The sequence below is a fragment of the Vitis riparia genome, chromosome 11 (genome assembly GCF_004353265.1).
Source record: "Vitis riparia cultivar Riparia Gloire de Montpellier isolate 1030 chromosome 11, EGFV_Vit.rip_1.0, whole genome shotgun sequence".
NCBI lineage: Eukaryota > Viridiplantae > Streptophyta > Magnoliopsida > Vitales > Vitaceae > Vitis > Vitis riparia.
The window spans coordinates 5,697,608-5,718,836 of NC_048441.1; the positions used below are offsets into that span (position 1 = coordinate 5,697,608).

General features: G+C 36.9%; 1 long non-coding RNA gene across 20 annotated transcripts; it reads left to right on the forward strand.

Moving 5' to 3' along the window:
• Positions 1-612: 612 nt before the first annotated feature.
• Positions 613-21,089, forward strand: LOC117924943. Of its 20 annotated transcripts, none has more exons than XR_004652879.1 (16): positions 613-783; positions 4,173-4,290; positions 9,352-9,465; positions 9,562-9,628; positions 10,216-10,331; positions 10,416-10,514; positions 10,587-10,683; positions 10,775-10,909; positions 10,993-11,082; positions 11,223-11,287; positions 11,430-15,667; positions 16,020-16,750; positions 19,511-19,684; positions 19,820-19,989; positions 20,839-20,924; positions 21,032-21,089. It is a non-coding gene; the product is annotated as an uncharacterized LOC117924943 (long non-coding RNA). The 20 variants fall into 20 exon arrangements; XR_004652892.1 differs by lacking the exon at positions 21,032-21,089 and having other exon boundaries at positions 11,430-13,403; positions 15,400-15,667; positions 20,839-21,019; XR_004652895.1 differs by lacking the exon at positions 21,032-21,089 and having other exon boundaries at positions 11,430-13,403; positions 15,427-15,667; positions 20,839-21,019.
• The last annotated feature ends 140 nt before the right edge of the window (positions 21,090-21,229 follow it).

The following is a 21,229-nucleotide window of genomic DNA, read 5'->3' on the forward strand; positions in this document are numbered from 1 at the left end:
ATTTTTTTAAAAAGAAAATTATGATTGAAATGTAATTTCTTTTATTTTAATTTGAAAAGAGTTAGAAATGAATTAGAATAATTATTTTAGTTTTTTAAAAAGATTGAAAGTATTGTTGCTAACAAATTTTAGTTAAATAGAATTAATAATTTTTTAAAAATATTTTCACATAAATAATAAGGTATGTATATTTATTACTAATCTTAAAATTTTAAGAAATTTTAAAGTCATACACACTATCTAGAAAAATAACAATGTATACTTGTTTATTATAATACAAAATAATTAATTACTTTTAATTTGATATTTAGATTTTTTTATTATATAATAAATATATGCATAGAATTATCATTATACTATAATATCTTTTTAAATACAAATATCTAAAAATACTTTAAAGTTTAAAAATATTATTTTATTAAATTATTTTTTTATAATTTTTATTAAATAATTAAAATTTTATATAAATATCAACTTTATCACCTATCTTGTCCGCGTGCTTTGCACGTGGATTAAACCTAGTATATAAAAAAGGGTAAACCCGTAATTGCAGGAAATAAATTTTTTATTTAAAAGATTGTTCACATTTTACATCAGATTGAAATGTCCTTTGTTTCTCACTGTCTCCTCTCTCCTACCGAGGAGAAAACGGAAGCAAAAGCAGAGCCGAAAGCTCAGACGCATTTCTGGCCGTACGATCCATGCTTCCCGGTGTAATCCACGGCTGACATTTCACGATGCAGCTCCTCATCGTCGCCGGCTGAGATCTTGATCCCTCATTCTGTAATCACCTCTCGCTCTCTCCTACTCTCCTTCGTAATTATCGTCACTTTTTTTCTGGGCTTTGTTGGGTGGATCTCGTTTTCTTGTTTTCGGATCGGCTTGTCACTCGGATTTGGAACCATCGGTTTTGTTTTATGAGAATGGGAATGTTTTTGGGTTTCTGGTTTGGTTCCAGAGAAAAGCTGGGGAATATACAAAAAATGGAAGTTTTTGGTTCAGAGTTCAGTTTTTTTGAAAAAATAAAATAAAAAAATGCATTCCTCTGTGTTTTCAGCCAAACAAGGGTTTAATAATTTTGAAATATTTTTTTTGGTTTGACTAATTTTTGCATCCTGATTTTGCTTTGCATGGCAATAATTTTCAGCTTTGGTGTTATTTTAATGCTTTTGTTAAGATAATTGTGTGTTTGGTTGCGGCGAAAATCATGGAAAATAAAAGAATTGATTCTTATGGCTTATTTGATTCGGTTTCTCGGAAAAAAAGAAAAGAAAAAAGAACTCCCTTCAGCTAAAGTAACAGCCGTCTTAAGTGGCATTCAGTTTTTGTTTCTTCCCCTGCTCCCATACTTACATGTCTTTTTATTCGCATATAAAAAATTATTGTTGGTTTTGTGTGTGTATGTAACATTAATCGCTGTGTACATACCGACTTGATTTCTTGTTTTCTTTTTTCTCATCTTGCACACACAGAGCTAGTAAATATTTAAATTTATTGTTGGTTATGTGTGTACGCCTGAAATTACTAAAATTGGTGTAAAATGTTGCTGATATTTAAAGCCTTGGAATGTAATGTCAGACATATGTATAGTCATGCCTGGCACCTGGCTTCATGTGTGTTGTGAACTTGGGATTTATTCCAAATACCGCATTTATGAGATATAGGGTGCTATCTAATCCATATAGTGCTTGAAATTAGAGTTTCCTTAAAATTAGGCCTGTGAACTAGATATTCACTATCCCTGGTAATATTTACATGCATGTGAGCCATTGCAGCCTCGCTCAACATGCACTTGAAGAAGTGTCCCCAAGGATGGGCAATGATCACACATGAGGCTGTGAATGTTATTTGATATATGGTTTGTTTTGTGGAAACTTGGAAAGCAGCGAGGGTTGGGACATAGATTTGTATAAAGAGGTTTTATTTGAGGGTGTGGATTGGTGGGGGTGGGGGGCTTGGAGATGGAGGCTTTTGAGAAAAAAGGGCCCTTTTTTAGACGTTTGTTTCTCTTAACCATGTTGGAATGAAGATGAAGTAGCTATCCTAGAAAGGTCTGGTGCACTGTAGCTCTATCCAAGGTGGTGTCTGAAGAAGTTTTTCTGTTTATAGATCCATCAAAGAGGAGGAGGAGAGGGGGAGGGGATGGAGATTGTTGGTTCTCTGTAACGGTCAGATGGTAAGGAAATGTTGTATTTTCTTTGTGCATAAAGGACAATGAGACAGTGAACCATTTTCTGTTGAGCTGTGGTGTTTGGTTTTGTTGGTTTTGTGATTTTTGTGGTTCAGTAGGTGATGTTTGGGCACAGGTGGAGCTTTTCTTGGGGTGGCAGGGCTGGTTTTTGGAAAAAAGGAGGCCACCTATCCGGAGAGCAACTCTCTTGTCCTGTGATGTGAGGTGAGAGTGAAATAAAACTTTCTAGGAGAATGAACTCCTTTTGTAGATGTTGAGCTATGGTGAGCAGCCCCTGTTCCAAACCCCGCCCCACCCCCTAAAGTGTGAACTTTGTGATTTGTGAGTACTTGGTTAGCACCCTTGTTTCAAGCATCCCTATATTGGACTTGTTTTACTTATAAAAATCTCATTGTAACCCTGGTTTAGTTATGTTATGATAATTTGCCAATATGTTCGTATCAATATATTGGACCTCTTTCTTTTGCAGCATTAGAAATGGGATCATGATTAATGCTTGGAAGTGATTTATGACTTACATGGTAGTTGGAATCATTTGATTGAAGGGAAGATATAAATCTATTTTGCATTTATTTGCTGACATGGATGGGTTGTTATTTAAGATTGTTGTATGAATGTGATGCCAGTAATGCATCAGCATGCCATTTTAGGAAAAAGTATATAACTTGGTAAGGAAGAATTTATTCAGTTATAGACAGTGTGTTCTTTATATGTAGCATATGTTTCTTCTACATGTCACTATAAATGTGTGCAGAAAAAAGGGTTTTCAATTTCTCAGCACATTTTGTTTGAAGTTGAAATACTAATTACTTTTCTCCAATTTATGTGAAGTAGTCGTGATTGCCTCTGTTAACTCTTGAATGATGTTTAATAACCTTATATATGCTGGTCTTGTCCTATCTATTTTTTATTTTTTTTGGGAGTATGTTCTTTCTCTTTGTTTTGACTTTCTGTTTGTACTTACATTGTTGAGCACGGTGAGATATTGATGTAGGCACTACATTAAATAAAGCCTTAGCTGGTTGTGATTCCATTATCTTTCATAAACTTGGATCCCAAGAAACCTTTGATTGGAATCCACTTTGGTATAGTGTTGAGAGCCTACTCTAAGCAGGTAGGAGAGGGGTTGGCTATTAAGGTAGAGATATTGGCATTGTTGGAAGGTTTACTGTAAGCCAAAGCTTTTGACCTTTCCAACCTAATAGTAGTGGGAGATTTTGCTGCTGTAATATCTTGGGTGATTCATAAGGAAAGAGGTTCATGGAAGTTTGACAATTGGATGTGCAAATCATAGAGGTTGTTAGTGAGTTGGGTTGTTCCTTCTCTTGGGTTCTCCATTCAGCCAACTAAGTCGTAGACCACTTAGCCAAACAGGGAGCTAAACCTTTAGTCTCCTTTGTTGGATATTTTCCTCCCCCTTGAGTGTGCAATATTCTGCTTCAATGTACCTTGGTTTTTTCTTTGTGAGGATGAGCTAGTTTTTGTGTGGCTTGACACTTGGTTACTTTCTAACCCCTTTTTTCTACATCTTTGAAGGATTGATCTTCCTTCTTGTATTTATCTTTAAAGATGAATGAAGATGTTTGTTTTTGTTTTTTCAAGGAAAAAAAAAAGAAAAAAAGGAAGCAACATGGATTTAATGAGATTTATTGTTCCTAAATAGTTGGTGGTTCATCCAGGACTATCCTTTAGTTCTGTTGCACCTCTTGCTTTGTTTCTCTTTTTCTTTTGTTTGTTTCTTTTCTTGGGAGTTTATTTGCTGTTTGTTATATGTTTATGTTATTTCTTGGTGCCATATATTGATTTGCACGTTGACATTCTGTCACTTGAAAGTCTTTCTTGTTTATTTTGTGTTGATTTTGACTTGTATGCATGGTATTGCTTTTTGAAGACAGCAGGAGAATTTTCATGAAATTATTTATTTATACTATTCTCAGTTGTCTTTTCTTTTTTACTTTTGTTTTTCTGGTCCACTTTTTAGCCAGGTGATTGAGATATATTAAAATGCGGTCACATCCTGGAAAATTTATCGAAAGGCAAACAAGGAAGAAAATGACTTAACTGGTTCAAGTTTTCCCAGATACCTGGATGCTCTTCAGGTACCGATAGATCTTTCATCCTTAGAGGATCTACTGTTTACAGTTCTATTTAGGATTAGGAAAAAATGGAACTAGATTTAATAATATTAAGAATTTGGTATTTGGCAAGTTGTGAAGGCTATTGAATCTTTGGACTTATGTGGGTCTATGCTCTCTCTCCATATAGTCTTTCCCACCCTCCTCTCCCTCTATGTTATTGTGATACATTTCCTTAGAAAAGTATTAATAGTCCTTGCTTCTATGCACAAAAATTTTTATATTCTTAAATAAAATTTCTACTCTTTGCACACTCAAGTAAGAATGGGAGAGAGTGAGCGAGAGTGCGACGGCGAGGAGGGTGAAGATAGTGTGGTGATTCGAAGAAGAAGGAAGGGGAGCAACTTTGTAGTGGAGTCCAAGGTGTTCGAGCTCACTTTAGAAGAGAGAAAAGGAAAACCCCAAGTCTTCATCGTGGAGAGAGAGAGAGGGGTCTCGTCTTGGGTCCGGCTGGGACCGGAGAGCTTAGGGATCTTCTTGGAGTGTCTAAATCATTACATTAAGGATGAGAAAGAAGGAAAATGGGAAAGGGGGTGGAAGGAAAATGGGAGATCTTACTCCCTGCTACGAGATGTGAATAAAGTGGGGTGTTTCCTCCGGTTAGGGGTTGTCAACTCAGAGAGGAAGCGGTACAACATTTTCATTTCGAAAGGTAGAGGAGAAAAAGGGGGATGGATTTCTATGACGGAAAAACTACAACTAATGGGAGGATCTATCGGTAGAAAAGAAAACAAGCAGGAAGAAAGGGTTTTGGGGAAACTTGCTTTGGAGAGATCGTACGCGGAAGTGGTGAAGAGGCCGAGATGTAGGGATAGAAACTCAGTCAGAGTGGAGGTACGAAGGGAGGAAACCACAGAAACTTGTGGAAATTGGAACATTGTATCGTTGGGAGTTGGAACCCTAAGTCAGTTGGAGGAGAGGATTTGGAGAAACTGGGGAGGTTATTGGCAAATTCTTGGGGGCTAAAAGGAAAACTAGGGCTGGCAAGATTGGAGAAGAATAGGGTTTTGTTGGAGTTTGAATTTTTGGATGAAGCCAAACGCGTTCTCTCCTCAGGGAAGCGATCGATGGGAGGGCTCCATTTGTATGGTTTTGGTGGAAAACAAAGACGACGAAGAGGATGGGGCCTCTCCTGTAGTTGAAGTTTAGCCAGAGGGGAGCAACTAGAGCGACAGCTCTTTGGCAGCTTTTAGCAATTGTATAGGCTTGCTAACTTTGGGTTTTGAAGAGGAAATTTTGAAGTTAATGAAAAAGATGAAGCGGAGGAGAGAGGTGAAGATTAGGGAGTATGGTAAAGGAAGAAAGTTTTTGGTGGCTTCGAAGTTCAAGAGGGAACTTAAGAAGCTGGAAAAATCTATTAACAATGATGTTAATATTTCTAAAAGAGGAGGAAGGGGGAAGGAAAGACGGGTTGTTGAGTTAGTTTGTCACTGATTATTAAAATTCTTTCTTGGAACGTGAGAGGGGTAAATGATGTTGAGAAGAGGAAGTTAATTAAATCAGTGATTAGGTCCTAGAGAGTGGAGTTGGTTTGTCTACAAGAAACAAAGGTTCAAACTATGATGATGAATCTGGTTAGAAGTCTAGGTTTGGAGAGTTGCTTAAAGTGGGTTTTAGTTGATGCAAATGGTGTTGCATGGGGGATCTTGGTGTTTTGGGATTTTCAAGTGTTAAGAGTTGTTGGATTTGGAAATGGGAGAAATTTCTATCTCTTGCAAGTTTAGTAACTGTTAGGAGGATTTTATGTAGGTCTTTATAGGGGTGTCTGGGCCCTATTCCAGGAAGGATAGAGAGGGTCTTTGGGAAGAGTTAGGGGCAATTAGGGGGGGGGGGGGGGGGGGGGGGGGGGGGGGGGGGGGGGGGGGGGGGGAGATCAGAAATGGCCCAACTCCTTTCAGGTTTGAGAACATGTGGTTAAAAGAGGAAGGTTTTTTTTATCTGCTCAAAGGTTGGTGGGTGGAGATGGAATTCTCAAGCTCTACTAGTTTTATTTTGGCCTCAAAGCTTAAAGCCCTGAAGGTGCTTATGAAAATATGGAATCAAGAGGCGTGTGGTAGTGTCTCAGTAAGGAAGGAGGAGGCTTTTAAGCAGATAGGTTTCTGGGATGCGAAGGAAAGGGAAGGAGTTTTATATTCAGCTAAGGCAGAAGCAAGAAATTCTGCAAGGGAGGAGTTTAAAAAATGGGCTTTAATGGAAGAAGTTTTTTGGAGACAAAAATCAAGAGAAATATGGCTAAAGGAAGGGGATAGAAACTGTTTAAGCTTTTTCATAAGACGACTAATGCTCACAGAAGGAAAAACTTCATTTCTAAGGTTAAAGCGAATGGGAAATGGCTTACAGGTGACAGGGAGCTGAGAAAGGGAGTAGTGGGGGCTTTTAAATCTCTTTTCTCTGAGGAAGGGGGATGGAGGCCTAGTATTAAAGGGTTATCTTTTGAGGCGTTGGAAGAAGATGAGGCGAGGAGTTTAGAGGGGATTTTCTTGGAGAAGGAGGTGTTGGGAGCATTGCTGGAACTGAATGGCTACAAAGCTCCAAGCCCGGATGGCTTTTTGATGGCTTTTTGGCGTTTTAGTTGGGAATTTGTGAAATTCGATGTGCTGAATTTTTTTAATGAGTTCCATGAACATGACAGATTTGTTCGAAGCCTCAATATGACCTTTTTTGTTTTGATTCCAAAGAAGAAAAGGGTTGTTAACCTCAAGGATTTTAGGCCGATACGTTTGATGGGGAGCCTCTATAAGCGGATGACAAAAGTATTGGCCAATAGGCTGAAGAAAGTAATGGGAAGGGTGGTTTCTGGCTTTCAAAATGCCTTTGTGAAGGGAAGACATTTTGGATGCAATGTTGATAGCAAATGAGGCAATTGATTCAGTGCTAAAGAAGAAAAGTTGTGGTTTAATATGCAAGCTCGACATTGAAAAGGTTTACGACCATATAAATTGGGATTTCTTGGTAGCAATCCTTGTTAAATGTGCACAAATGGATAAAGTCGTGTATTTCTTCTCCAAGCTTTTCCATTCTAATAAATGGAACACCCTTCAGTTTTTTTCGAAGCTCGAGGGATTTGAGACAAGGGGACCCAATTTCTCCCTACTTGTTTATGATCGCTATGGAAGCCCTTAGTAGATTGTTGTTGAAAGATTAAGAGGGTGGTTTCATTTTGGGATTTACGGTTGGGGGAAGATGGGGTGATGGAGAGGAAATCTCTCATCTCCTTTTTTGCAGATGATACTGTTATTTTTTGTAAGGCCTCTCAAGAGCAAGTTACCCACTTGTGTTGGTTTCTTATGTGGTTCGAAGACATGTCGGGGGTAAAAATTAATTTGGAGAAGAGTGAGGTGATCCCAGTAGGGGAGGTGGACCTGTTGGACGAGTTGGCTTGTGATATTGGTTGTAAGATGGGAAAGCTACCCTCTTCTTACCTTGGGCTCCCCTTAGGGGCCTCTTATAAGTCTGTGGCAGTGTGGGATAGTGTGCAAGAACGTTTTTAGAGGAGGCTTTCGTTATGGAAGAGACATTACCTTTCATAAGGGGGAAGTCTTACTCTACTTCGGAGCGCTCTAGCCAACTTGCTAATCTATTTTGTGTCCTTGTTCATTATCCCTAGATTGGTAAAATTGAGATTGGAGAAGATTTAGAGAGAGTTTTTATGGGGAGGGGCTTTAGAGAAGAAAGTACATCTAGTCAAGTGGTCAACTGTTTGTAAGGCAAAGTCAAAAGGAGGACTTGGGCTTCGGTCTCTTTCATTGTTCAACAAGGCTCTCCTTTGTAAATGGTGTTGGCGTTTTGCAAGTGAAGGGGATTCTTTATGGAAGAAAATCATAAAGGGAAAGTTTGGGGAGGAGGAAGGGGGGTGGAGGTCAGGAGTGGTGAGAGATTCCTTTGGTGTCGGGGTATGGAAAGAGATTGAGAAGCATTGAGAGCTTTTTAAGTCTATGATTTCCCTTGCGGTGGGTAATGGGAGGAGGGTAAAGTTTTGGTGGTGTAGTGAGGAGCCTTTATGTGAGATTTTTCCATCCTTGTTTGCCTTATCTGATTCCAAAGAAGCTTGGGTAGCTGATCTATGGGAGCATAGAGGAGAAGGTGGCAGTTGGAATTTCTGTTTTGTTAGGAACCTAAATGATTGGGAGTTGGTTGCCATGGGATGCTTTCTCTCTTCTCTTCAAGGACATTCGGTGAAAAGGGAACAAGAGGATAGAGTGGTTTGGAAGGGTGGGAACAAAGGGACCTTCTCTGTTAGAGAGCTTTATTTTGTGTTAGAGACTGGTGGTGCCACCTCTTTCCCTTTATAAATAGTGTGGAACCCTTGGATTCCTTCAAAGGTGAGTTTCTTCACTTGGGAGGCTTGTTGGGGAAAGGTTTTGACTTTGGATCAGCTTCAAAGAAGGGGGTGGACCTTGGTCAACAGATGTGCTTTATGCAAAGTGGAGTTAGAGACCATAGATCATACCCTTCTTCATTGTGTCAAGGTGAGATTATTATGGCAGCTGGTGTTCTCCATTTTTGGTGTTCGGTGGGTTATTTTTGAGATAGTTAGGGAAACCCTCCTAGGGTGGAATGTGACTTATATTGAGAAAAGGCACATTAAGGCTTGGAGAGCAGCCCCTACTTGCATTTTTTGGACACTTTGCAGGAAAGGAAATAGGAGATTTTTTGATACTGAGGAATTTTCAGATCAAAGGCTAAAAAGTTCATTCCTAAACAATTTCTCTATGTGGGTTAGGGTGTATATAGGTGGAGGATATACGCATTTGATTGATTTCATAGAGTGGTTGGGCATTGGGTGACGGAGGGAGTATGTTTTTGAACCCTCTTTTCTATGTTTTGCTTGTTTTACTTGTATACTCCTTATATACTCTTCCACTTTCTTTGCACTTTTTTAAATACAATCTCTTTCCTATAAAAAAAAAATGCAAAATATAATCTTAAAAAAAATTAATTTTTATGAGAAAGGCTACTAAATTTTAAATGCAAAATGTGTCATTCTTGTCACTAATCTGTGGAGGGGTTTGGGAATAATAATAGGTTAGATGCAGCATGCCAATTGTTTCATGGGCTGTAGCCTGTTTTGCCAACTAGGCAACTGCTGTTTTATGGATTATGTGCCTGTTTCTATCCAATGTGTTGATGGTCATAAAGGTAATTGGATCCCTGCTTCTTGTTGAATAGCCATTGCCATTTGTTTCTATCAGACCTCACCCTGGAGTTTTGTATGCAATTGCATTGTGAAAACAGATGAGGCAGGCTTTCAGGATGGTCATTCTCATAGATGCTCATCACTGCTGTCCCAGTTGCTAACCAGGTGATTTGGTTTCTATGCAGCTGATGGGTCTAAAATATATCATACCCTATATTAGTTAATTTTTTGCCCTGCTTTTGAGGACCTTGCTCAGGTGGTAAGGAGTTGGGTGGGATTGTGGGAGATACCAGGTTTGAGTCCCAGTGGGCATAAAAAAGAAAAAATATATTTACCTATCAAAGGAGGAAAAGAAAAAAAAGAACAAAATTTTTTTAGCTTCTAGCTTTCTGGGTTGATGAACCTGCTTTCTTTCTATTGTTATGATGTATATGTGCAATAAAATGAAAAGTCATATTCTTTGGGTACTCCTTGGTTGGTCTTATGCTCTCTCTCAATCTAGTCTTTCCCACCCTCCTTCTCTCCCTCTATGTTATTTTGATACATTTCCTGAGAAAAGTATTAATAGTCCTTGCTTCTACGCTCCAAAGTTTCTATATTCTTAAATAAAATTTCTACTCTTTGCTATCCATATGAAACTGTACAGTTAATTACTAATAAAAGTTTGAATGCCAAGTAAATTTATTTATCATTCTCTTTAGAAAAAGTTCAACTAGACAAGTTATTTTTTCATTTTTCTTTTGTGGTAACAGGTGGGAACTCACTTGATGTTCTTTGGAGGAGAGTAAGGATTGGGCACCCAAGTAATGGGGACCTGCGAAGTATAGTGAAAGCATGGTATCCAGAATTGAAGCCTCTTGCTGGAAAGGTGCAGTAGATCTATGTTTTAATTATTGGTTTCAGATTAAGGACATCATACATTTTACCAAAATCTGATTGATGTCTCTGGCAGAAACCTTTGATAGGGTTAACTACATCCCTCTGTACCAACTTGGGGGATTTCAGTCCGGAATCATCCATCCTTCAGTTCTCTCAGCAAGTTCTCGTTGAGGTAATGAATGCCTTTTTTCTTGTCGAGTTCAACTGATCTTCAGTGACTGAATCTTTTAGTTCTCAATGTTAGGGATCTCCTTAAATGGTGCAAGAGAATAGCAGCTTTAGGTTTTCACTTCCTTGGGGATGGTTTGTCAGCTGATGCCTGTAAATGCATTTTTCTAGAGGTCTGAATGTTTTTTGGGTTCATTTGAAGAATCTACTCTATATGTTATTACTAGTTGGTCTGTGTGTGAACTGTGGAATTGTGTTCTTCAGGCTGTAGTTATTTTTGTTGCTTTCTCTGCTTCAGCTGAAAACCGGCTAACTGTAATGAGAGAACTTGCTAAGATGTGGGCTGTATCAGACTCAGTTGCAGAGGCCTTTTATCCTCCCAATAAACCCGTAATTCAGGTTATTGCTGTTGCAGATCATGGTTTCTTATCTGTAGGACTACAGTACATCATCAGTTTTTAAATGTTGCAACTGACCTGCAGGATTTGGGAACAGATTTAACAATTGGATGAGTAACACTCCTGTGCAATCGAAGAGTAGTAATTGCAAGCAATTGGCATTGTTTTAATCCAGTATAGTTTTGTCTTGAGCTTCTTTTCTTATTTTTCTTTTTGTGATACTTGCAGCTACAAGCATAGTTCACTGCATTTATTTGAGAGAATTGTTTGCTCTGTTAAGTGCAATGAGCCTGTTCTGTTGGTTGGTGAAACAGGTACCAGGAAGACCACACTTGTGCAGAATTTGGTCATGAGGATTGATCAGAAACTTACTGTTTTGGTATGTATATGTATATATATATGTATATGTATGTATGCGTTTGAGTTTGTGTGTCTGACTGTGGCGTTGTTGATGAATACTTATGTACACTGGCCATCTATTACTGCAATTCTGACTTGCTGCAGTTTGTTTTTTGTTCCAGAATTTGAGTCAGCAAAGTGATGTGGCAGATTTGTTAGGGGGATTTAAGCCTATGGATGCACAGTTTGTTTGCATCCCTGTTTATAAAGAGTTTGAAAATCTGTTCTCTTAACACGTTTTCTGTGAAGGTAATGTTTGAAGGTCTTTGTCTGCCTGCTTCTTGTCCACTGTTGATCAACTTCATGAATGATTGCATTTTTTTGACCCGGATTTTGGGGATAACAGGGAGTTTCTTGCCCATTTACAGCATCATCTAAGTGATAAGAATTGGAAATGTTAATGACTGGATTTAAAAAAGGTGTTGACTTTTTTCAGAAGTCGGCTGAGATATGAAAGCTTGGTTTTGGTAAAAAGCAGAAGAAAGCTTTGGATGAAACAGTACTCAAAGCATAGGAGGATTTTTCTGTTAAACTTGATACATCTCGTGGGCAAATTGGTGCCTCATCTGGAATGCTATTTCAATTTGTGGAAGGGGCTTTTGTGACTGCACTTTGAAATGGTGACTGGATTTTGCTTGATGAGGTGAATTTGGCTCCCCCAAAGACATTGCAAAGAGTTATTGGTGTTCTTGAAGATGTGAATGGGTCACTTTGGTTAGCTGAAAGAGGGGTTTCCAGTTATATACCTAGGCTTCCTAATTCTCGTTAATATGCTTGTATGAATCCTGCAAGTGATGATGGGAAGAGGGACTTGCCATTCTCTTTAAGAAGTAGATTTACAGAGTACTTTGTTTATGATGTGTTGGATGATAAAGATTTGACTCTATTTATTACTCAATCTTTAGATGACAGTTGTTCGAGTGGAGACTTGGTAGATGAAATAGTGTCTTTCTATAAAGCAGCCAAGGATTTGGAAGAGAGGCTGCAGGATGGGGCTAATCAGAAGCCCCAGTACAGTTTAAGGTCTTTTTATCATGCAATAGAATATACTAACAAATCAAACAGATAATTTGGATTTTAGAAAGCAATTTATGGTGGATTTTCTATGTTTTTTCTCGCTTTGTTAGATGTGCCGAGTGCTATGTTAATGGACCAAATGATTTTGTCCAAATTATTAGGAGGAAAGATACCTCCACAAATACCTTTTTGATGAATACTTGATGGTTAGGGGTAGCACAAGCTCTGGTGATTTCTTGGAGAACTATATTTTAACTAAAAGTGTGAGGAAGCATCTCAGGAACCTGGCTCGTGCTGTTTTGATTAAACAATATGCTGTTCTCTTACAGGGTCCCACCTCCAGTGGAAAGACGAGTCTTGTGCAGTATCTTGCTGCAATAACCAGCCATGAATTTGTATGGATCAGTAATCATGAACACACGGACGTTCAAGAATACTTAGGTTCCTATGTGACTGATGCTAGTGGGAAGCTGGTCTTTCATGAAGGTGTATTGGTTAAGGCTGTCCGGAATGGATATTGGATAGTTCTGGATAAGCTTAACTTGGGCCCATCTGATGTGCTGGAAGCCTTGAACCAATTGTTGGACGACAACAGAGAGCTTTTTGTGCCTGAGTTACGAGAAACAATACCAGCACAACTAGATTTTATGCCTTTTGCTACTCTAAATCCCCCCAGTCTCTATGGAGGACATGAAATGCTTTCTCGAGCATTTTGTAACCGTTTTGTGGAGAGTCCTGTTGATGAGATCCCACAAGACGAGTCTAGCACGATATTAAACAAGCGGTGTAAAATCCCTGAAGGTTATGTGAAGAAAATGGTTGAAGTTATGAAGGAGTTGGAGTTGCATCAGCAGAGTAGCAAAGCGTTTGCTGGAAAACATGGATTCATAACTCTCAAGAGACTTATTTTGGCGGGCTGATCGTTTCAGGACATTTGGGAATTCATATGAAGATTTGGCCAGAGATGGTATTATCTTTTGGCAGAAACACTCAAAGATGAGGGTGAGAAAAAGGTTGTTCAAGCAGTTTTAGCTAAACATCTCCGGGTTAAACTAGTCAAAGATAATGTGGACCATCAGGTGTGGTTCTTCTCCCTCCCTCCTCTCCCTTCCTCTCTCATGTGGGCATTTTGTTGCATGCGTGCTTGCATTGTATATGAGGTCATGATCTACATATTAATTTATATTTCTTTGCCTTTTGTGTTTCTGTACTTTCAGCCATCTTTGCCTTTTGTGTTTCTATACTTTCAGTTATGTTTACCTTCTGTGTTTCTATACTTTCAATTATGTTTACCTTTGGTGTTTCAAGAACAAGCAGTCGCTTGTCCTCTCAGAGAAAGATATAAAAATCCAACATATACATATATCCTCAAGTGGGAATTGTCCCTACAAGAGCCTCAGGGATAATACTTTCTATTGGTTAGCTTATCTGTCAATTGTGTTGCTAATTGTGATAGTGTTCACCATACCCTTGGAAAGGTCCATAGTTCTTCTGATATTGAGGTCATAATGCCAAGCTCCTCTGTTTTTGGAGGAGACCCAAGAGATGACAACCAAGAAATTCCCTCTATTTTAAGATTCATGATTGCCATAAGAGATGGCTCAGTAGCTAATCCATTAAGGGGTCACATTGTATTGCTTGATAGATGGAATCTTCTCACCTTCCAAATTCTTTCTTTAACTATGAATGGAAAGGAATCTTCCAAATTGCCAAGGATCTAGATTTCCATAATTCATTCCTAAACTTGACTTGTTGCAGTATGATTCAATAGAACTCCTTGTGGTCCTTATAATCCGTTTGATGCCCATCTGACCCAATCTTAATACTCTGCTATAAGTATTATTTTATTTTGTTTAAAGTGGGGAGGCGGAAACTTTATACTTGTTCAGGGCAAATAGCTGGAGCAATTGTGTTTTGCATTGGTGCTTTTACTTCTTTGCTTAATTGTGCTCTCATATTTTGTTTTGTGTGAGATACATGTTGATTGGAGTTCGCTATTTGTTATTGCATCCAAATTGTTGGAAGAGGAATTTATTGAGGAAGGAATGTTGGGATATGGAAGACTATCTTCAACCATTTTAAGCAGCTAGCTAGGGAAAATCATTTGTAAGTTCTATACAGCATGCTGAAGAGCATTAATTGTGAGTTGTAAACCCCAAATTGTTTGGTGATTCCTTGACGTAAAACTTTCTCCCTTGTATTAAAATCCTTGCCTTTTTTTACTCGACTATTAATTGATAGTTAAGATTTATCCCTTTGACTATACTTGTATTCTTAAGAAAAATTTCTTTTGGTTGCCTGATTCGAACAATTTCCTGAATATCCTGAAGTGGCTTTTTATTTTTATGGTTTATTTATTTTTGCAATCCAGAAACTTGGTGAAGAAGACATTGTTTTCAGTTTGGGCAAACACATAGGGGCTTCTGAAAGTCTTGGAGAGTATGACCTCTTTAAGGCCACATCATTTTTTTGTACTGCCTGCTTGTGCTTTTCTTAAAAAATATCATTACCAATTATTTGGTTATTGTAGTATTATCTAGACAAAAAGTATGCAGAGGTTGTACTTTCTTGTTGAGTGTTGCTACAGATTGTGTGAACCCATCCTTCTTGTTGGTGAAATTGGTGGTGGAAAGACTACCATTTGTCAATTATTGAGTGTTGTTTTGGGGTTAAAATTACACATTTTGATTTACCACCAATACACAGAAACGTCTGATATTCTTAGGGTCTCCTTCTATTTTCCATGACTGTAATCTCTCTGTTGCAGGGTTTTGCAAGTTGTAAGCCCTTATTAAAAGTTCAATCACTTTGTTAATATTAAATGGTAAATATAAGATAGATTCTATCCTATTCAAGAGAGATCAAGATTGATTTCGGAATTCAAGTTTCTAATTGAACAATTGATGGTGTTGTAAGGCTTTTTGTTGACTTTCCCGATGATATTGTATGTATTTCTTTTTCTTTGTTCCCCGTGTACTTGTTGAGGTTTGTTCTACTCGCAATTGAGTATGTATACTTTCTCATGCATTTCGTTGGCTGTAGTCAATTTCTTTAGATATATGTCATGCTTCTCAGACTCTCTTGATCAAGTATTGTAAATAGCTACCAACAAGGTGTTGTCGCATGGGCTGATGTCACTACACAAGATCTTGATTCTTTTGTGCGAATGAAGTTGGACCGAGCTTAGCTGCATTAGAAATGGCAGACTGTTTTTATGTGGCAAGATGGACCTCTTGTACAAGCAATGAAGGATGGTGATCTGTTTCTTGTTGATAAAATCTCCTTGGCTGATGATAGCGTACTTGAACAATCGAACAATGTGTTGGAGCCAGAAAGGAAACTGGTGGGTGATCTTATTAGGAACCTTGCTTCTTTTAATGCTCTTTAATATATCTCCTTCTTGTTAATGTTGTTTTCCTTCTTTTTTTCTTGTTTTCCCTTCTTTTCCCTTCTTTTCCCTTTTTCTTTTTGCATTTCCTTGTATAATAGTTAATTAATTAATTAATTTTGAGGATCTACTGCTTCTTTCCCCATCCACTATCACTATCGTTATCATTACTTATGATATATTTCAGTCCTCATTTTGGTACTTGTGCCACTATTTCTACTGCTATTAATGGTTTACTCTAGTTCTTATTTGGCTATTGCTACTCCCCAGTTCCCCCTTTTCAGTTCTCATTTCTCCCCTTTTTCAGGCCTTGGCTGAGGAAGGAGGGGACCCGTCTCTGGAGAAAATAATTGCTCATCCAAATTAATTCAGTTTTCTAGAAAAATGTGTCATTATTTTTATCATGGGTGGATAGCACTTATACATAGTTGAGTTAAAATTTAATATTTGATTTAATCCTTTTTCCATGGAGTTTTGCAAACATTTTATGCAGGTTTCTGGCTAATATACCAAAAAGAAAATTTTGGTTCGTCTTAAGATGGGTTTTTTTTTACGTGTCAAGATAGAATCGGGATAAGTAGGAGGTTGAAGAAAACTTTTCATTGTCACTTTTTCCGATAGTTGATATCGGAGTAGTAGGTTGTTGATGGGCTTAGCTGCTTTTGCATAGTATTCATGTGTGGGTATTGGGCGGGCTTGGGCAGAGTGGAGTGCATGTGTCTCCTTATGCAGTCTAGCTGGAGGTGAGAATATTCTCATCTTTTAACAACACTAATGCAAATTAGCAATAACCTCTACTTTTTCATATATAAGCATGTTCCCACTATTCAATTTTGAAATTCGTCTCCTCTAAAAAGGTGAAATCAAGAAACCGAATAGTATCTATTCTCTGAGTGCTCTCTCGAACTTCCATGGCCCGTTCATTTTTCTGCCTAATTTCGAAACCCTAGAAGATGAAAGCCATGATGGATGTCTCTTCGCTCAAAAGTCGATAAATATCTCATCTTCATTCCTTTGAACTTGAAGAATTCATCGAAGGTAAGTTTTCTTATCCAAAACCCTAACACTGAAAGCAGTTTAGTTGTCGATGGAGGACACAAGAAATTAAAGACATTAAGAATCTTCAATCTTAGGTTTTCAATTGTTTTGGAATTTAAGAAATCAAGAAAATCCTTGGCAAATGCTTCTACTTTGTCTAGTTGGATTTTTTTTAAAATTTGTGGTGATTGAATCATGCAAAGCTCGAGATTCTGCAATTCGTTTTCTTTTATTATCATATATTTTCATGGCATTCAGACAAGTAGGGGCAATTTTTGGTTCGTAATTTATATTCAGATTTCTTATGGTTTTTCCGGTAACAATTGATAAAAGCCTTAAAGATTCTCAACGACATAATTTTAATAATTTTGATGTGATATCTGGGGAACAAACCCTCTTGTGCTCCAAATTCAACTATTTTGCTTAGTTGGGTGAATTTTCACTTTCTAAGTCAAATTGAATTTTCTATTTTATCTTCTTTAGTCATTTTTCTAAGCAAAGAAATTGAGGTTATATTTTCCGTACACATTTACAATATTGTGGTTTAAATATGTTTTATCATTTGGTATCTCTGATACAATGCTTTTCTATGTTGAAAAGCAAGATGCATTTGATGTGTATTCCATAATCAAAGGTTTCTTTAGTCTTACCCCTTCTTGTAAAATGCAAATTAAATGTTGTAGGGTCTCAGGTCCAATCTCAGTGTTCTTCCAAATCTGGATTCTATCTTGTGAGTTTCTCATGATCATGTTGATGATGTACTGATTCTTAATCGGGTGGCCTTGCATCGGAATTTTTTAAAAATCTATACATTTTTTCTCCCCAACAGCCCTAAGGTACTCTTCCATTTTATGTGCATTTGTGTAGACTATTGGGAAGCTGTTGCTGATTTATTAAAGTGTTCCCGTCATGGATTTAGGCAACATCAGTTGTAGGAAGAAACAACCTATACACTCTTCGAATTGGAAACCACAGAAGGGTTGGATACTCAACTCCATGGGACCAAATGAAAATTACTTATTTTTCGTTGTAAATCAAGTTGGGTAGTTGGTTGGATTTTTAAGTTGATTTTGCATGTTTATATTTGTAGGCTTAATTTACGTCTCCTGTACACTATGGTTAAGAACATAATACTATTGAAATATTCAAAAACAAAATATGCTCTTTGTGATATAATTGGGACATGTGCTACCAAAAGATGCTCTTTATGGTATAATTGGGACAAAAGATGCTCTACATGATGCAATCATGTGTTGATGATTGTTTGGTCGGTTCTCCTATCATAGACTGGGAGGACCAACCGTAAAGATTATGTGAAGAGCAAAGTTGGGGTTAAAAATATCAGACGTTGCTTTCTTGTGGAGGCAGATGGATTCGCAAAGTTGATTTCGACCAATGCATCTTTTTCTACAGGAATTTTCTTAGGACCAATCCACTTATGAAGCTGTGGAGAATGTGTTTGTTACCATATATATATATATATATCAGGAAAAGATTGTTTTCTTTAATTATCCTAAATATTCATGGCATCCAAACAAGTGGGGTAAATCTTTTGGTTCGTGATTTATGTTCAGTTTTCTTATCAATGGTGTTTTTTCCCATCAACAATTGATAAAACCCTCAAATATTCTCAAGTACGAGAAACGGGAAGAAAAGCAAAAATTAAATATTAAAATTAACAATCAATCAAACATTTGAACAATCCATTGTTTTTTTATATTATTATTTTTAATAATTTTTATTTGATACCTAGTGGACAAACTCTCTCTTGTGCATCAAAGTCAACTATCTTGTGTAGTTGGGTTAAGTTTTCACTTTGAAAGTCAGATTCAAATATCTATGTTATTCTCTTTAATCCTTTTTCTAAGCAAAGATATTGACGTCAGTTATTCTGTATATATTAACCATTTTTTTTTTTTAGGATTTTAATCTTATTTCTTCTTATGCAAACAAGTGTATCATTTGATCTCTCTTGGAAAGAGCTTTTTTGTCTCCAAGAGTAAGATGTGTTTGATCATGTGTGTTTCTCTAGTCTCACCCTATCTTGTAAATTAATTCTTGTAGAAAGCCCCAGTTCCAATCACAATGTTCTTCTAAAAGTGGATTCTCTCTCTCAAGTTTATCTTGATTTGTTGATGATGTATTGATCCTTGATCGGGGTAGCCTCACATCTGACTGCTTTTAAAATCTACTACTTTTTCGCTTCTCAATATTGTCCTCATTCAGGGGTCTAATATTGGTTTCAACAACTCCAAGGTTACCTGAACCGCATGCCTGAACCAGATGCATTACCTTTCCAAGTTTTCTAAAGAGAGAAAAAATTATTTTCTAGTAATGGGACCTTGATATTTTGTATTCTCACTGGTTTTCTCAAGACTTTGGGATTGGTCTTGTTTCTTGGATCTTATACAGAAGTTGGTGAATGTTGACATGGGTGGTGATGATAAATTTGCAAGGAATATTTCAGACATAAGATGGTGTGGGTTACGGATACTGTCTGTCATTTTGAAAATGAATGATATGACAATTGCAAATTTTGGTATTGGGGCTCAAGAGGCTGTAGGATGTTTATTACGGCCACTTTATCTCATTTATTCTCCCTTCTTTTTTTATTTAATGCTAATTTTCATTACTCTCTCTCTCTTTTTTCATCTTTTGCTCGATTCAATTTTTAAGTTATAGTTTAAAATTTTGTGTAGTTTTATAATTATTATTATTATTTTATCATTTTTTTATTTTCTGATTTTCAACTGGGAGGAGTTATGTGAGGATGTAGCTCTGGAGAAAGGCTGGATGGTATTTTGAATCATCTGAACAACAGAAATTGGATTCTAGCAGTCCCAATATTGATTTCAATCAAGAAAACTGTTTGTGCTCTTTCGACCTTAATAATCTGGTCGTTTCATTCAACAAGGATCCGGAGACTTCAACTTGGTAAGAATTATAAAAAGAAAACCGAACTATGTATTCTTGTATTTGTGTAATCTGTTTATGGGCAGTGCTGCCTTCTTGTTATAATGGTTCTTTGTCTTCCTAATTTGCATATTGTTTCTCAATTTGTACCTTCAGGGATGCAGATTCTTTTGTCAATCCTCTTGTCTTGACATCAGCTTTGAAGAAAAGTTATGAGATTGTCCTTTTAGTGGTGAGCCAAAAGTGGCCTGTGCTTGTGTATGGTCCTGCTGGTGCTAGGAAGACCGCTCTTATTAGCAAGTTGGCTAGAGATAGCGGGAACCAAGGTATTTTTAGCTTTTAGGTTTTCAAATATTTTGCTAATTGATGTTCTTAATATCTAAGTACTTCTTACCCAACCTATCTGGTATTCTATGCCTTTCCATTGAATGCTTTATTTGAAGATGATGATAGTGCAAATACATTAATCGAACTCAAGCTGAAGAAACTTATCCAATGGTTACCACAGACTAATGACGACTGTTAACCAGTAAATTTAATAGATTTTGTAAGTCCTAGCCATACATTATGTGTTGTGACTAAATTCTAGTTTTTTAATAATGCATCCTTCTCACTTTAGTCTGACAATATGATTAGTTTTGCATGCCACAAAAAAAATACGTAGGCAAGGGGCTTGCTTGTTGCAAATAACTAAGCAGCCAAGTATTGCCACTTATTGTTGAAATTCTAAATGCTGTCCTTTTAATTTTCCTCCCTAATTTTTTTTTATTTTTTATTTTTATTTTTAATGTGAATTCACTTATAGCAAATGCTTCTCTTTTTCTGTTTTTTTTTTTAAAAAAAAATGATAGAACAGAATGTGCTTTCAGAGGTTCCGACTTTTTATCCAGATATCAGTTCATGAAAATTCTAATAGGAAAGACCGGTTGCCCTGAAATTGATACAATTGTGGAGAACAACTTTAAAATGTCATCCTTCTATTGAGGACTAATTTTTGTTAGGGTTTAGTATGGGAATAGGTTATTTTTTCTTTAATTTGTTATTATTGCTATTGTTGTTGATTGATTTCAAAATCTGCAAAATAGTATTATCTATCTTATAATCGATTAGGTTGTTTGTATTGCAAGTGTTTCCTAGGGATTTTCTTTTATAACTGTTTCTTGTCTTCTTCGCAGTTTTTTCTATTCACATAGATGACCAAATTGATGGCAAAACATTAATGACATCAAAGCACACCATAAGTAGAATGTTCCACTGCACGGTAAGCTAAAGTGTTGAACATCAATGATATAATTTGAATTTGAAAGTAGTATCATTGTTTCATCGTTTGAAAGTTAAATACTTAAAATTTTTAAATTGTTTGTGTAGATATCTGCAATATGAGATTTCTTTTGCTTTAATGTTAGTGGAACCACTAGAGAGCAAAGCCATGGTGCTTTATCTGTCCGAACTTGTAGATATTAATTTACTGTAAGCCATCTTTTCCATGAACCAGTTGATGTGTATTTCAAGAAGACTTCAATTAAATTTAATTAATTAATATTATATAAATTGAATTTAAAATGT